The 18,050-nt window shown below is 35.2% G+C and overlaps 1 protein-coding gene across 1 annotated transcript in view; it reads left to right on the top strand.

Annotated features, from left to right (window-relative positions):
• Positions 1-18,050, top strand: part of LOC149799463 (uncharacterized) — a 77,246-nt gene that overhangs the window by 33,252 nt on the left and 25,944 nt on the right. The window lies entirely within an intron of this gene.

Here is an 18,050-nt window from a genome sequence, read left to right as displayed (position 1 = left end):
TCCACACAAGATTGATTCCATTACCACTGATGACTGGAGTGATAACTGCGGCAAATGAAGTCATAATGGAATTGATTAGACATGGGTTTCCGATGACAACAGAAAAACATGCAAAGCAGATATTACAATCATTTTACTTGAATGCCATTAAACTTTATGAATTTGGAGTAACCAGAGGTTTGGATTTTAAAGGTTTTTGTCAAGCTTGCTTTGGGAAGTTTGACATAGCAATTATTTTGGTGTCTTTCAGTGTGTTTGTGCATCCATCCATAATTATGCCATTCTGTACATGCATCCACATCTCCATCAACACCCTTTATTAATCTCAAAGTCCCACACACTATGTTAATCTCAATGCCCCACACACTATATTAATCTCAATGTACCAGACTTTATTAATCTCAATGCCCTACACACTATATTAATCATAATGTCTCACACCCTGTATTAATCTCAATGTACCAGACTTTATTAATCTCAATGCCCTACACTCTAATAATCTCATTGTCTCACACCTAATATTAATCTCAATGTCCCAAACTTAATATTATTTTCAATTGCTCACACCTCCTATTAATCTCAGTGTTTCACACCCATAAATTAATGTCAGTGTCTCACACCCATTTTAATCTCAATGTCTAACACCCATAATTAATCTCAATATACTTGATCCCATTTAATCTCAATGTCTCACACCCATAATTAATCTCAATATACTTGACCCCATTTAATCTCAATGTCCCACACCCAATATAAATCTCAATGTTAAAATTTTGTACTTGGCTCAGTTAAAAGCAAGGTTAAGAAAAAGGGGTTTCTTGTATCATTAGATTAATTTATTAAATTGCTGTTTATACTTGCTTATAAACCTAATCCAACTACAACCAACATAGACCCTTAGACCTGCCATCATGCAGTGCACTGGTAGGTTAGGGTCTAGGCTGCTTCTTATATTGTTTAGTCCTAACAAACTGTATAGACCCAGATCTACTGGTGCATTATGCGGTGACAAATGTGGATATTCACAGTTTGTAGTTGGATTTGATTTGTAAGCTATACATCATAATGGCTGAAACCTAGTCATAAATTTAATATGGTAGAGGAAAGGACACACAGATTTCAAACTGAATGGAGAGGCAGTTAATCCAGCTGATATACAAGACTGCTTGAATCCTTTAGATTTTACAAAAATTGTATATTAGTTTAGGGATATAAAAAACAATAAAAGCTTAGAATTATTGTATATATAACATGAGATTTTATACTATTATTATTATTATTACTACTAACTACTACTAGTATGTGTAATTTGTATTTTTAACATTACTTTAACAAGTTTTCAGTCATATCGCTATAATGTCTGCAGTGTGGCAGCTTAAAGTGATGTCTAGCACTGGAGCATCATGCCACAGACATGTGGCATTATGTCTCAACCAGTCACATTATCCTGACACAAGGCTGACCAGTCCTAATACTAACCTCTTAATGCTGAGTACCAAGCGAGGCAGCTGTTAGTTCCATTTTTGTAAGTAACTACTACTAGAACAGTAATCTTATAAGCATAGCCAAGTTTTCCAAGTCCAATGTCAGCCTTATTGGGCTTCTCTGGTGCTAAATTGGCTTTGAAACCTATCTTTGATCCGTATATAGGAGCATTAAATTAAATTTATAGCTTAACAATGATTATGACAGAAGCTTAAAAAAATGGTAACACTTCTGAGGCATGATATCCATAGAGTTAGGGTCATGTGTGTGTGTGTGTGTGTGTGTGTGTGTGTGTGTGTGTGTGTGTGTGTCTACATACTTATATATATATACACAGTAAAACCCCTAAAGAAAACATTGATATACTGAGGGTTTCCCAGATGTGAAGAAATTTGTTTTATATGTGCTTAATGTGATAGGAGAGAGATTGTTATTATGAAACATCTGTACATGTGTGTAAGAGTGACAAAATTTAAGCAAACTTTAACATTTAATGAAATATTATATAAACAACATTAGGTTCCTTCCAAACATCACATCTAGTCATATGAATAAATAAATACAGCTCTTCTACTTGTCTCCAGAAACATTCAAGGCATGCGATATGTTTATAACTTTACTACACATGCATTAGAATTATTAATGATAATGCATGACACACATGCATTAGAATTATTAATGATAATGCATGACACACATGCATTAGAATTATTAATGATAATCCATGATACACATGCATTAGAATTATTAATGATAATCCATGATACACATGCATTAGAATTATTAATGATAATCCATGATACACATGCATTAGAATTATTAATGATAATTCATGATACACTGCATTAGAATTATTAATGATAATGCATGACACACATGCATTAGAATTATTAATGATAATCCATGATACACATGCATTAGAATTATTAATGATAATCCATGATACACATGCATTAGAATTATTAATGATAATGCATGACACACATGCATTAGAATTATTAATGATAATGCATGACACACATGCATTAGAATTATTAATGATAATCCATGATACACATGCATTAGAATTATTAATGATAATCCATGATACACATGCATTAGCATTATTAATGATAATTCATGATACACTGCATTAGAATTATTAATGATAATCCATGATACACATGCATTAGAATTATTAATGATAATGCATGACACACATGCATTAGAATTATTAATGATAATGCATGACACACATGCATTAGAATTATTAATGATAATCCATGATACACATGCATTAGAATTATTAATGATAATCCATGATACACATGCATTAGAATTATTAATGATAATCCATGATACACATGCATTAGAATTATTAATGATAATTCATGATACACTGCATTAGAATTATTAATGATAATGCATGACACACATGCATTAGAATTATTAATGATAATCCATGATACACATGCATTAGAATTATTAATGATAATCCATGATACACATGCATTAGAATTATCAATGATAATGCATGACACACATGCATTAGAATTATTAATGATAATGCATGACACACATGCATTAGAATTATTAATGATAATCCATGATACACATGCATTAGAATTATTAATGATAATCCATGATACACATGCATTAGCATTATTAATGATAATTCATGATACACTGCATTAGAATTATTAATGATAATCCATGATACACATGCATTAGAATTATTAATGATAATGCATGACACACATGCATTAGAATTATTAATGATAATGCATGACACACATGCATTAGAATTATTAATGATAATCCATGATACACATGCATTAGAATTATTAATGATAATCCATGATACACATGCATTAGAATTATTAATGATAATCCATGATACACATGCATTAGAATTATTAATGATAATTCATGATACACTGCATTAGAATTATTAATGATAATGCATGACACACATGCATTAGAATTATTAATGATAATCCATGATACACATGCATTAGAATTATTAATGATAATCCATGATACACATGCATTAGAATTATTAATGATAATGCATGACACACATGCATTAGAATTATTAATGATAATGCATGACACACATGCATTAGAATTATTAATGATAATCCATGATACACATGCATTAGAATTATTAATGATAATCCACGATACACATGCATTAGCATTATTAATGATAATTCATGATACACTGCATTAGAATTATTAATGATAATCCATGATACACATGCATTAGAATTATTAATGATAATCCATGATACACATGCATTAGAATTATTAATGATAATCCATGATACACATGCATTAGAATTATTAATGATAATCCATGATACACATGCATTAGAATTATTAATGATAATCCATGATATTTAAATACTTTGTATTAATGTTCCTATGATATTTTTTGCTGCTAGTTTCTACAATGTAGAATTTGGCATAGATTCATACTGTTTTTTAAGACTTATTTCAGCCTATGAGGATAACATTTGTACTCACTTATAAGTCAAGTCAAATTGCAAACTGCACAGACCCAGATCTCCCATAGCATAATGCAGTGGCAGATCAAGGTCTATATTTTCTATTCAAATGATTACTTCTAACAAACTGCACAGACACAGATCTCCCAGCACATTATGCGACAGCAGATCTGGATTTGTGCAGTCTGGAGTTGGACTTGTCTTTTAAGCGAGTACATATGATAGCGCAGACCTATTTGCTTAAAAATAGCTGGTTGTTCTGACATCTTGACAATTATGTGCATTAAGACCAATGACAGTCATGTGGATTAAGACCAATGACAATCATGTGGGTTAAGACCAATGACAATCATGTGGGTTAAGACCAATGACAATCATGTGGGTTAAGACCAATGACAATCATGTGGGTTAAGACCAGTGACAATCGTGTGGGTTAAGACCAATAACAATCATGTGGGTTAAGACCAGTGACAATCATGTGGGTTAAGACCAATGACAATCATGTGGTTTAAGACCAATGACAATCATGTGGGTTAAGACCAGTGACAATCATGTGGGTTAAGACCAATGACAATCATGTGGGTTAAGACCAATGACAATCATGTGCATTAAGACCAATGACAGTCATGTGGGTTAAGACCAATGATAATCATGTGGGTTAAGACCAATGACAATCATGTGCATTAAGACCAATGACAGTCATGTGGATTAAGACCAATGACAGTCATGTGGATTAAGACCAATGACAATCATGTGGGTTAAGACCAAAGACAATCATGACTCAGACTACTTAAATACATGTATGTAATGATTTTTCTTCTTTGAAAATCAGTTGAGTGAATCAGACTTTTAAAATACTGTTTTGTCAGTCTCTGTCAGCAAAGCAACATACAATATAAAGCAAACAAACAAATCTTTGCAGTACACCTGATCCTTGCAGATACATGCTGTTGTGAATAATTTCTTAAAGGATCACAGCTAGCATCATTTGGAGTCTTTTTTTCTCTCTAAAACTTAAATAAGTTTTGTTCAGCAGAAACTTCTGGTAGCCTATGATGATTGATTCCAGTTCTGCTGGAAATGTTGCCATGGTCATCGAATTTTAAGCCTTTTTCTTGTTTTAAACTTCAGTACTCATTGTAATAAAGTGGTGATATTTGCAACAAAAATAAAAACTCAACTTTTCAGCACCGTTGATATGATACATGACTTTGTTTCTTCTCACTCCATATACTGGACATTTTGGCTGGAAGTTGATGATTGATTTTCACAGTTGTATTTGCCTGAAGAGGACTTGGATTGTCAGCTTTTGATTTTGTTTTTTTGTTGTTTTGCTTTTTAAGCTGAGAGCACTGGCTTTTGTGGGTCACTAGGTCAGAACATTGGAAATATGCATAGTTATGACTTTTCAACTTTTGGTTACGCTTTAAGTTTCTTACTATTAAAGAAATGTGGACAATGTTGGATTTGTCACTCTGTTGGAGGCAATGTCCTTCCACACTTCCCTCATCACAAACTTTGCCCTAACTAACAAACAAGAATGTGAGGAATTTGAAATTGTTATAACATTGTTGTTACTGGGTGTATAACTTAAACATATACCTGTGTGTAATTCTTGACAATGGCATTGTGACTGAGTCTGAAAAAAAACCCTGTTATTTACACTTTTCTATTTCATAGTAAAACAGCTGAACAACTTTATTTGTTGTTTCTGTGCTGATCTAATGAATACACTTTGAATACAGTATGAACTATGCTACATTTACAGTGTACTCATGTGTAATACACTGTGAGTATAGTATGAACTTGTCACATTTACAGTGCATTCATGTGTAATACACTGTCACTATAGTATGAATTTTGCCACAATTACAGTGTACTCAGGTGTAATACACCATGACTATATTATGAACTTTGCCATGTTTACAGTGTACTCAGGTGTAATACACCATGACTATATTATGAACTTTGCCATGTTTACAGTGTACTCATGTGTAATACACTGTGAGTATAGTATGAACTTGCCACATTTACAGTGTACTCGTGTATAAATTTACACTGTCACTGTAGTATGAACTTGCCACATTTACAGTGTACTCAAGTGTAATACACTGTGAGTATAGTATGAACTTGTCACATTTACAGTGTATTCATGTGTAATACACTGTCACTATAGTATGAATTTTGCCACAATTACAGTGTACTCAGGTGTAATACACCATGACTATATTATGAACTTTGCCATGTTTACAGTGTACTCATGTGTAATACACTGTGAGTATAGTATGAACTTTGCCACATTTACATTGTACTCATGTATAAATTTACACTGTCACTGTAGTATGAACTTTGCCAGATTTACAGTGTACTCATGTGTAATACACTGAATATAGTATGAACTTTGCCAGATTTACAGTGTACTCATGTGTAATACACCATAACTATAGTATGAACTTTGCCAGATTTACAGTGTACTCGTGTGTAATACACCATAACTATAGTATGAACTTTGCCAGATTTACAGTGTACTCATGTGTAATACACCATAACTATAGTATGAACTTTGCCAGATTTACAGTGTACTCGTGTGTAATACACCATAACTATAGTATGAACTTTGCCAGATTTACAGTGTACTCATGTGTAATACACCATGACTATAGTATGAACTTTGCCAGATTTACAGTGTACTCGTGTGTAATACACTGAGTATATTATGAACATTTCCACATTTACAGTGTACTTATGCATAATACACTGTGAATATATTTTGAACATTGCCACACTTACAGTGTAATGATATATTTGCATTGTATATGGTATGACACTTCAATATTTACATTATGCTCATGTTTATGTTGTTGTTGTTGTTGTTGTAGGGTTTAACACCATTTTTCAGCTCGCGATAGGCTATACATGGCGGCCAGTATTAATGGTGGAGGAAGAAACCGGGAAATCCCCGGAAAGAACCACCGACCCTTGAGAAGCTACTGGCAAGCTTTCTCACATATCCACATTGGCCGAATCCGAGACTCGAACCCACACAGACAGAGGTGAGATGGCAGTGATCCGTAACGGAGAGCGCTTTAGACCGCTTGGCCACTCGAGGCCCCGCTCATGTCTATGTGCTGTATAAGATATGAACTCTACCACATTTACACTTTACACATGCATATACACTGTGCATAGGATGTGAACTCACCACATTTACACATTGCTCATGTATATGTACATACTGTATATTGTATGAATCATACCACATTTGCATAGTATTCATGTATAAGACATACCCACATGTGAACAATATAAATCCGTATCTACTGATGAATGTGCTGGCAGTTCAGGGTTTACATAAATTTCTTAAAATCATAATGGCTACTGATAGGGCTGCAGAAGCTTAAATATGACCCAATTGGGTGGGGGTTTGAAGGTATAGTGTAAAATATTCTAAATCATGTTGAATTCTCAATTTCAGCACTATATTCTTAAAAATTGTACTGCTGAATAATTAAATATTATCCGAAAATTATTGATACAGGTTTGATTTCCAGGCATGCAATTATACTCCCAGGTTTCCTTAGTGAAATATGGAGCATAGCTAGACTCATATCTGGGTCTATGCTATCTATGGGTATACATGCATTATGATTTGGGTCTCTGCTACATGTGGGTATACATGCATTATGATCTGGGTCTATATTATCTATGGGTATACATGCATTATGATCTGGGTCTATGCTATCTATGGGTATACATGCATTATGATCTGGGTCTACGTTATCTATGGGTATACATGCATTATGATCTGGGTCTATGCTATCTATGGGTATACATGCATTATGATCTGTGTCTATGCTATCTATGGGTATACATCCATTATGATCTGGGTCTATGCTATCTATGGGTATACATCCATTATGATCTGGGTCTATGCTATCTATGGGTATACATCCATTATGATCTGGGTCTGTGCTATCTATGGGTATACATACATTATGATCTGGGTCTGCTATCTATGGATATACATGCATTATGATCCGTGTCTATGCTATCTATGGGTATACATACATTATGATCTGGGTCTATGCTATCTATGGGTATACATGCATTATGATCTGGGTCTATGCTATCTATGGGTATACATAACATTATGACCTGGGTCTCTGCTATATATGAGTATACATCCATTATAATCTGGGTCTATGCTATCTATGGGTATACATGCATTATGATCTGGGTCTACGTTATCTATGGGTATACATGCATTATGACCTGGGTCTATGCTATCTATGGGTATACATACATTATGATCTGGGTCTATGCTATATATGGGTATACATGCATTATGATCTGGGTCTATGCTACCTATGGGTATATATGCATTATGATCTGTGTCTATGCTATCTATGGGTATACATCCATTATGATCTGGGTCTATGCTATCTATGGGTACACATGCATTATGATCTGGGTCTATGCTATCTATGGGTATACATACATTATGATCTGGGTCTATGCTATCTTTGGGTATACATGCATTATGATCTGGGTCTATGCTATCTATGGGTATATATACATTATTACATGGGTCTATGCTATCTATGGGTATACATCCATTATGATCTGGGTCTATGCTATCTATGGGTATACATGCATTATGATCTGTGTCTATGCTATCTATGGGTATACATACATTATGATCTGGGTCTATGCTATCTATGGGTATACATCCATTGTGATCTGGGTCTATGCTATCTATGGGTATACATGCATTGTGATCTGGGTCTATGCTATCTATGGGTATACATACATTATGATCTGGGTCTATGCTATCTATGGGTATACATGCATTATGATCTGGTTCTATGCTATCTATGGGTATACATACATTATGATCTGTGTCTATGCTATCTATGGGTATACATACATTATGATCTGTGTCTATGCTATCTATGGGTATACATGCATTATGATCTGGGTCTATGCTATCTATGGGTATACATGCATTATGATCTGGGTCTATGCTATCTATGGGTATACATGCATTATGATCTGTGTCTATGCTATCTATGGGTATACATACATTATGATCTGTGTCTATGCTATCTATGGGTATACATGCATTATTATCTGTGTCTATGCTATCTATGGGTATACATACATTGTGATCTGGGTCTATGCTATCTATGGGTATACATGCATTATGATCTGGGTCTATGCTATCTATGGGTATACATGCATTATGATCTGGGTCTATGCTATCTATGGGTATACATACATTGTGATCTGGGTCTATGCTATCTATGGGTATACATGCATTATGATCTGGGTCTATGCTATCTATGGGTATACATGCATTATGATCTGGGTCTATGCTATCTATGGGTATACATGCATTATGATCTGTGTCTATGCTATCTATGGGTATACATACATTATGATCTGTGTCTATGCTATCTATGGGTATACATGCATTATGATCTGGGTCTATGCTATCTATGGGTATACATACATTGTGATCTGGGTCTATGCTATCTATGGGTATACATGCATTATGATCTGGGTCTATGCTATCTATGGGTATACATGCATTATAATCTGGGTCTATGCTATCTATGGGTATACATGCATTATGATCTGGGTCTATGCTATCTATCAGTATACATACATTATGATCTGTGTCTGTGCTATCTATGGGTATACATACATTATGATCTGTGTCTATGCTATCTATGGGTATACATACATTGTGATCTGTGTCTATGCTATCTATGGGTATACATGCATTATGATCTGTGTCTATGCTATATATGGGTATACATACATTATGATCTGGGTCTATGCTATCTATGGGTATACATCCATTGTGATCTGGGTCTATGCTATCTATGGGTATACATGCATTATTATCTGGGTCTATGCTATCTATGGGTATACATACATTATGATCTGTGTCTATGCTATCTATGGGTATACATACATTATGATCTGGGTCTATGCTATCTATGGGTATACATGCATTATGATCTGGGTCTGTGCTATATATGGGTATACATACATTATGATCTGTGTCTATGCTATCTATGGGTATACATGCATTATGATCTGTGTCTATGCTATCTATGGGTATACATGCATTATGATCTGTGTCTATGCTATCTATGGGTATACATACATTATGATCTGGGTCTATGCTATCTATGGGTATACATCCATTGTGATCTGGGTCTATGCTATCTATGGGTATACATGCATTATGATCTGGGTCTATGCTATCTATCAGTATACATACATTATGATCTGTGTCCATGCTATCTATGGGTATACATGCATTATGATCTGTGTCTATGCTATCTATGAGTATACATGCATTATGATCTGGGTCTACGCTATCTATGGGTATACATACATTATGATCTGGGTCTATGCTATCTATGGATATACATACATTATGATCTGGGTCTGTGTTATCTATGGGTATACATGCATTATGATCTGGGTCTATGCTATCTATGGGTATACATACATTATGATCTGGGTCTGTGTTATCTATGGGTATACATAACATTATGATCTGGGTCTATGCTATCTATGGGTATACATCCATTGTGATCTGGGTCTATGCTATATATGGGTATACATGCATTATGATCTGGGTCTATGCTATCTATGGGTATACATACATTATGATCTGGGTCTGTGTTATCTATGGGTATACATAACATTATGATCTGGGTCTATGCTATCTATGGGTATACATACATTATGATCTGGGTCTATGCTATCTATGGGTATACATACATTATGATCTGGGTCTATGCTATCTATGGGTATACATACATTATGATCTGGGTCAATGCTATCTATGGGTATACATGCATTATGATCTGTGTCTATGCTATCTATGGGTATACATGCATTATGATCTGTGTCTATGCTATCTATGGGTATACATGCATTATGATCTGGGTCTACGCTATCTATGGGTATACATACATTATGATCTGGGTCTATGCTATCTATGGGTATACATACATTATGATCTGGGTCTACGTTATCTATGGGTATACATACATTATGATCTGGGTCTGTGTTATCTATGGGTATACATAACATTATGATCTGGGTCTATGCTATCTATGGGTATACATACATTATGATCTGGGTCTATGCTATCTATGGGTATACATCCATTGTGATCTGGGTCTATGCTATTTATGGGTATACATACATTATGATCTGGGTCTATGCTATCTATGGGTATACATACATTATGATCTGGGTCTATGCTATCTATGGGTATACATGCATTATGATCTGGGTCTATGCTATCTATGGGTATACGTCCATTATGATCTGGGTCTACTCTATCTATGGGTATACATACATTATGATCTGGGTCTATGCTCTCTATGGGTATACATAACATTATGATCTGGGTCTATGCTATCTATGGGTATACATACATTATGATCTGGGTCTATGCTATCTATGGGTATACATGCATTATGATCTGGGTCTGTGTTATCTATGGGTATACATACATTATGATCTGGGTCTGTGTTATCTATGGGTATACATACATTATGATCTGGGTCTGTGTTATCTATGGGTATACATACATTATGATCTGGGTCTGTGTTATCTATGGGTATACATAACATTATGACCTGGGTCTATCCTATCTTCAAATGGATATACATACATTATGATCTGGGTCTATGCTATCTTCAAATGGGTATACATGGATTATGATCTGGGTCTATGCTATCTATGGGTATACATGCATTAGGATCTGGGTCTATGCTATTTTCAAATGGGTGTGATGTGATTTGCATTTATAACATAGCTTTTAACAATTTTTCAGTCATATCACTACAATGTCTGCAGTGTAACAGTTTATAGTGATGTCTAGCACTGGGGCATCATGCCACAGACACATTATCCTGACACCAGGCTGACCAGTCCTAACACTAACCTCTTAATGCTGAGCGCTAAGCGAGGCAGCTGTTAGTACCATTTTTGCAAGTCTTTTGGTATGACTCGGCCGGGATCTAACCCATGACATCCCATATCCGAGGTGGATGCTCTAACCACTAGGCCACCGGAGTGGCCTAGGGTATGAGTATACATGCATTAGGATCTGGGTCTATGCTATCTATTGGTATACATACATTATGACTGTGTCTATCCTATCTTCAAATATGTATACATACATTATGACCAAGGTCTATGATATCTTCAAATAGGTATACATACATACATACATTAGGATCTGGGTCTATGCTATCTATGGGTATACATACATTATGACCTGGATCTATGCTATCTTCAAATAGGTACATATGCATTATGATCTGGGTCTATGCTATCCATGGGTATACATACATTATGATCTGGGTCTCTCTTTTTCTTCGAATGGGTATACATACATACATTAGGATATGGGTCTATCCTATCTTTAAATGGGTATACATACATTATGACCTGGGTCTAATGCTATCTACAAATGGGTATACATGCATTGTGACCTGGGTGTGTGCTCTCTACAAATGGGTATACATGCATTGTGACCTGGGTGTGTGCTCTCTACAAATGGGTATACATGCATTGTGACCTGAGTTTGTGCTCTATACAAATGGGTATACATGCATTGTGACCTAGGTCCTATGCTCTCTACAAATGGATATACATGAATTGTGACCTGGGTTTGTGCTCTCTAAAAATGGGTATACATGCATTGTGACCTGGTTTTGTGCTCTCTATAAATGGGTATACATGCATTGTGACCTGGTTTTGTGCTCTCTATAAATGGGTATACATGCATTGTGACCTGGTTTTGTGCTTTCTATAAATGGGTATACATGCATTGTTACCTGGGTTTGTAATCTCTATAAATTGGTATACATCCATTGTAACTTGGGTTTGTGCTCTCTGCAAATGGATATTCATTGTGACCTGGGTCTGTGCTCTCTATAAATGGGTATGCATGCTTTGTAACCTGGGTTTGTGCTCTCTAAAAATGGGTATACATGCATTGTGACCTGGTTTTGTGCTCTCTATAAATGGGTATACATGCATTGTGACCTGGTTTTGTGCTCTCTATAAATGGGTATACATGCATTGTGACCTGGTTTTGTGCTCTCTATAAATGGGTATACATGCATTGTGACCTGGCTCTGTAATCTTTACAAATGATTATATATGCATTGTTTCTGGTTTTGTGCTCTCTTAAAATGGCTATGTAGCCATTGTGACTTGGGTTGGTGTTCTCTATAAATGGGTATACATGCATTGTAACTTGGGTTTGTGCTCTCTACATATAGGTATACATAAATTGTGAACTGGGTTTGTGCTCTCTATGAATGGGTATGCATGCATTCTGACCTGAGTTTGTGCTCTCTACAAATGGGTATACACGTATTGTGACCTGGATTTGTGCTCTCTAGAAATGGGTATACATGCATTGTGACCTTGATTTATGCTCTCTAGAAATGGGTATACATGCAGTGTGACCTGGCTCTATGCTCTCTACAAATGATTATATATGCAGTTTCTGGTTCTGTGTTCTCTTAAAATGGGTATAAATGCATTGTGACCTGGGTTTGTACTCTCTAAAAATGGGTATGAATGTATAATGACCTGGGTTTGTGCTTTCTACAAATGGGTATTATGCATTGTGGCCTGGTTTATCTACAAATGGTTATAATTACATTATGACTTGGGTTTTTGCTTTCTACAAATGGGTATATATCCATTATGACCTGTGTGTTTGCTGTCTACAGATGGGTACCGTATACATACATTATGACCTGGTTCTGTGTTCTCTACAAATGGGTATAAATGCATTATGAACTGGGTATGTGCACTCTACAAATGGGTATATATCCATTGTGACCTGGGTTTGTGCTCTCTCCAAATGGGTATATATCCATTGTGACCTGTGTGTATGCTGTCTACAAATGGGTATACATACATTATGACCTGGTTCTATGTTCTCTACAAATGGGTATAAATGCATTATGAACTGGGTTTGTGCTTTCTATGAATGGAGTTGCATGCATTGTGACCTAGGTGTATGCTCTCTACAAATGGATATGTTTGCATTGTGACCTGGGTCTATGCTCTCTACAGATGGTTATAAATGCATTGTGACCTGTGTCTGTGCTCACTACAGATGGTTATAAATGCATTGTGACCTGTGTCTATGCTCACTACAGATGGTTATAAATGCATTGTGACCTGTGTCTGTACTCACTACAGATGGTTATAAATGCATTGTGACCTGTGTCTGTGCTCTCTACAGATGGTTATAAATCATTGTGACCTGTGTCTGTGCTCTCTACAGATGGTTATAAATCATTGTGACCTGTGTCTGTGCTCTCTACAGATGGTTATAAATCATTGTGACCTGTGTCTGTGCTCACTACAGATGGTTATAAATGCATTGTGACCTGTGTCTGTACTCACTACAGATGGTTATAAATGCATTGTGACCTGTGTCTGTGCTCTCTACAGATGGTTATAAATCATTGTGACCTGTGTCTGTGCTCTCTACAGATGGTTATAAATCATTGTGACCTGTGTCTGTGCTCTCTACAGATGGTTATAAATCATTGTGACCTGTGTCTGTGCTCTCTACAGATGGTTATAAATCATTGTGACCTGTGTCTGTGCTCACTACAGATGGTTATAAATGCATTGTGACCTGTGTCTGTGCTCACTACAAATAAGTATGCAAATATTGTCCTGGGTCTCTGCTCTCTACAAGTGTGAATTCAAGAATTGTGATCTCCTGGTCTGTGCTCTATACATTCATTATAACCTGTATCTGTCCTATGTATAAATGGGTATACGTGCATATACATGGGCCTGGAGCAATTTCAGGGGTTTCCTTAACTAGTGTGTCCACCATAATTTCAATATGATTGTATAGTTGGTTATGTGGTGCTTGGAAAACATATGATCATTTACTTGAATAAGGTTTATAGATTAAGAAAACATTTATGTAGGAAATTAAACCCAAACCCAACTCAAATTTAAATTGAATTTAAATGAACTGAAATCAAATTTGTAAAATTATATAAGCCAGATAATAAGAGTCAAGGATGTAAAATTTTGCAAAATATTTAATTGGCCTAAATGTTGGTCACAGAACTTCAAATACATTGATGCATGCTTGTGTGTACCTATGTAAAATGTTTACCCACCTACAAACAACCCAGATCTTCTGTTGCATGGCTTTAGTGGTAGATCAGAGTTGACATTGTTGGGTTAAAATCACAGTTAAAGCAGATAGCATATAGACCCTGGTCTTCCAGCACATTATATCATAGCATATTTAGGTCTATGGTGTTCACTCATATATCCAGCACTCTATCACAATAAGGCCTTTCATTATAAAACAGTTTCTGTTATAAGGCAGTGTCACTATAAGACCCTTCATTATAACACAGATCCTGTTAGTAGGCGGTCTCACTATAAGTCCCCTCATTATTTCACAGTTCCTGTTAGAAGGCAGTGTCACTATAAGGCTCTTCATTATAACACAGTTCCTGTTAGAAGGCAGTCTCATTATAAAGCCCTTCATTATAACAAAGAACATGTTAGAAGGCAGTTTCACTATAAGTCCCCTCATTATTACACAGTTCCTGTTAGAAGGCAGTGTCACTATAAGGCTCTTCATTATAACACAGTTCCTGTTAGAAGGCAGTCTCACTATAATGCCCTTCATTATAACAAAGTTCATGATAGAAGGCAGTTTCACTATAAGGCCCTTCATTATAACACAGTTCCTGTTAGAAGGCAGTCTCATTATAAAGCCCTTCATTATAACACAGTTCTTGTTAGAAGGCAGTGTCATTATACTTCCCTTCATTATAACACAGTTCCTGCTAGAAAGGCAGTCTCACTATTTAGCCCTTCATTATAATACAGTTTATGTTATAAGGCAAATTATGGTCAGGGTCCCAATTCATTAAGTGCTAGTAAAATTATATGCATCATTATAAATAATTTTCACTGTTAGGCAGTATTCATTGTAAAAATGGGATTTTTCTACAAGGATATAATGATTTTTCTACAAGGTTATTTTTTTTCTTCAAGGATGTAGTCTTTTTTCTACAATGATATAATGTTTTTTCTAAAAGGATATAATGTTTTTTCTACAATCATGTGTTGTATTTTCTACAAGGATATAATGTTGTTTTTATGGTCATAGAACTAACAATATGGTCATAGAACGAACAATAATCTGGTGCCATACGATTGTGTTGTTTAGAGAAGCTGTCACAGTGGGAGCATGATATATGTGAAGGTGTGTAATATTGAGGTACATTATCAGATTATATTGGGAATATAATCCACCCTGGATAATATTATCCACAACCATACCTGTGTTATAGCAGGGACAATGGTATATTGAGGCACTTTACTATGATAGACCATCCTACACTGTAACCATACGTATGTTATATCAAAGACAGTGTCATTATAAGGTACTTTATTGTGAGAGACCATCATACACTGTAGCTATATCTGTGGTATATCAAGGATGGTGGTATACTGAGGCTTTTTATTTTGACAGACTAACATACACTGTAACCATACCTGTGTTATGTCAAAGACGGTGTCATATTAAGGTAATATATTGTGAGAGACCATCATGCATTGTAACTATACCTGTGTTATATCAAGGACAGTGTCAAATTGAGGTACTTTATTGTGATAGACCATCATACATTGTAACCATACCTGTGTTATATCAAGGACAGTGTCATATTGAGGTAATTTATTGTGAGAGACCATCATATACTGTAACCATACCTGTGTTATATCAAGGATATTATCATATTGAGGTAATTTATTGTGAGAGACCATCATACACTGTAACCATGCATGTGTTATATCAAAAGACAGTGTCATATTGAGGTAATTTGTTGTGAGAGACCATCATACATTGTAAACATACCTGTATTATATCAAGGACAGTGTCATATTGTAGTAATTTATTGTGAGAGACCATCATACACTATAACCATATCCATGCTGTATCAAAGACAAGATCATATTGAGGCTCTTTATTATAAGACCATTATACTTTGTATATATAGCCATGCCTGTGTTATATCATGGGAAGAGTTATACTCAGGCACTGAACTGTAAGGGACCACATTAATTTTTAACCATGCCTGTGTTATATCAGAGATCATGTTATATCAAGGCACTCATATGCAATGAACACCATAGACTTAGCTCTGGTGTCACATAACATGCATGCAGATTAAGGTTTACACTGAACACTTGAAATCATAATGAGAAATAAACATAGATCTTCCAGGGCATTATTGTGGATTCAATTTACAGTGTTTAACAAGTAGATCAAATCTAATTTACAGGAGTTATGGCCCTTGTTTGTTCATCATCCTAAAGTAAAAAGTGATTTCCTGTGTCCCAGCTCATCATTTAATTCCAGAAGTTTTGACTCTTGATTTCCACTTCACCATACTTTGGTTCCCAACATAACTTTGCCAAGGAGTGCTGGATTTCAGCTCAGATTCTAGTTGAAGTTTATAATAAATTTGATTTTCCAGTATTCCAAAGTATCATTTAGCGGAGTTATTCTGCATGGTTGTTTGTACTGCTAAAGCCTTATTCTTTCAGCAAGACTTTTGACCATGGTGTTTGAATTGTGAGAAAACGAGGCATAAAGCTTTATATAAAGACCTTAGATAAATTTAATTCTTTATGGCTTGGTTAGAGGAGTTATGGTCCCTAACTTTCCATCTCCATTCACCATGATTTCCACAGTAGAACTTTCCATTTTCATTGGATTTGATCCAGATTTAATGTGTGGCTTTTTACTAAGGAGATCTCAGTTGAGTGTAATTTTTAGATATCGACTTCCCATGCAAATAATTGTTAGGGTAAAATGTCAAAATTGTGAGGGATGTCCTATTTTCTTTTCAAAATTTGGTTGTTTCACCCTATAAATATCAGGAATCATTGGATTTTTGGTGAATTTCATATACAGCTTTAAATTACTGAAATCTTGCACATGTTTGATTGGCAGAATTT

Source organism: Sinohyriopsis cumingii, chromosome 5 (assembly GCF_028554795.1).
Source record: "Sinohyriopsis cumingii isolate HCF-2022 chromosome 5, ASM2855479v2, whole genome shotgun sequence".
NCBI classification, from domain to species: domain Eukaryota; kingdom Metazoa; phylum Mollusca; class Bivalvia; order Unionida; family Unionidae; genus Sinohyriopsis; species Sinohyriopsis cumingii.
Note: the sequence above shows the minus strand (reverse complement) of the source record. Positions and strands in the feature narration are given on the sequence as shown.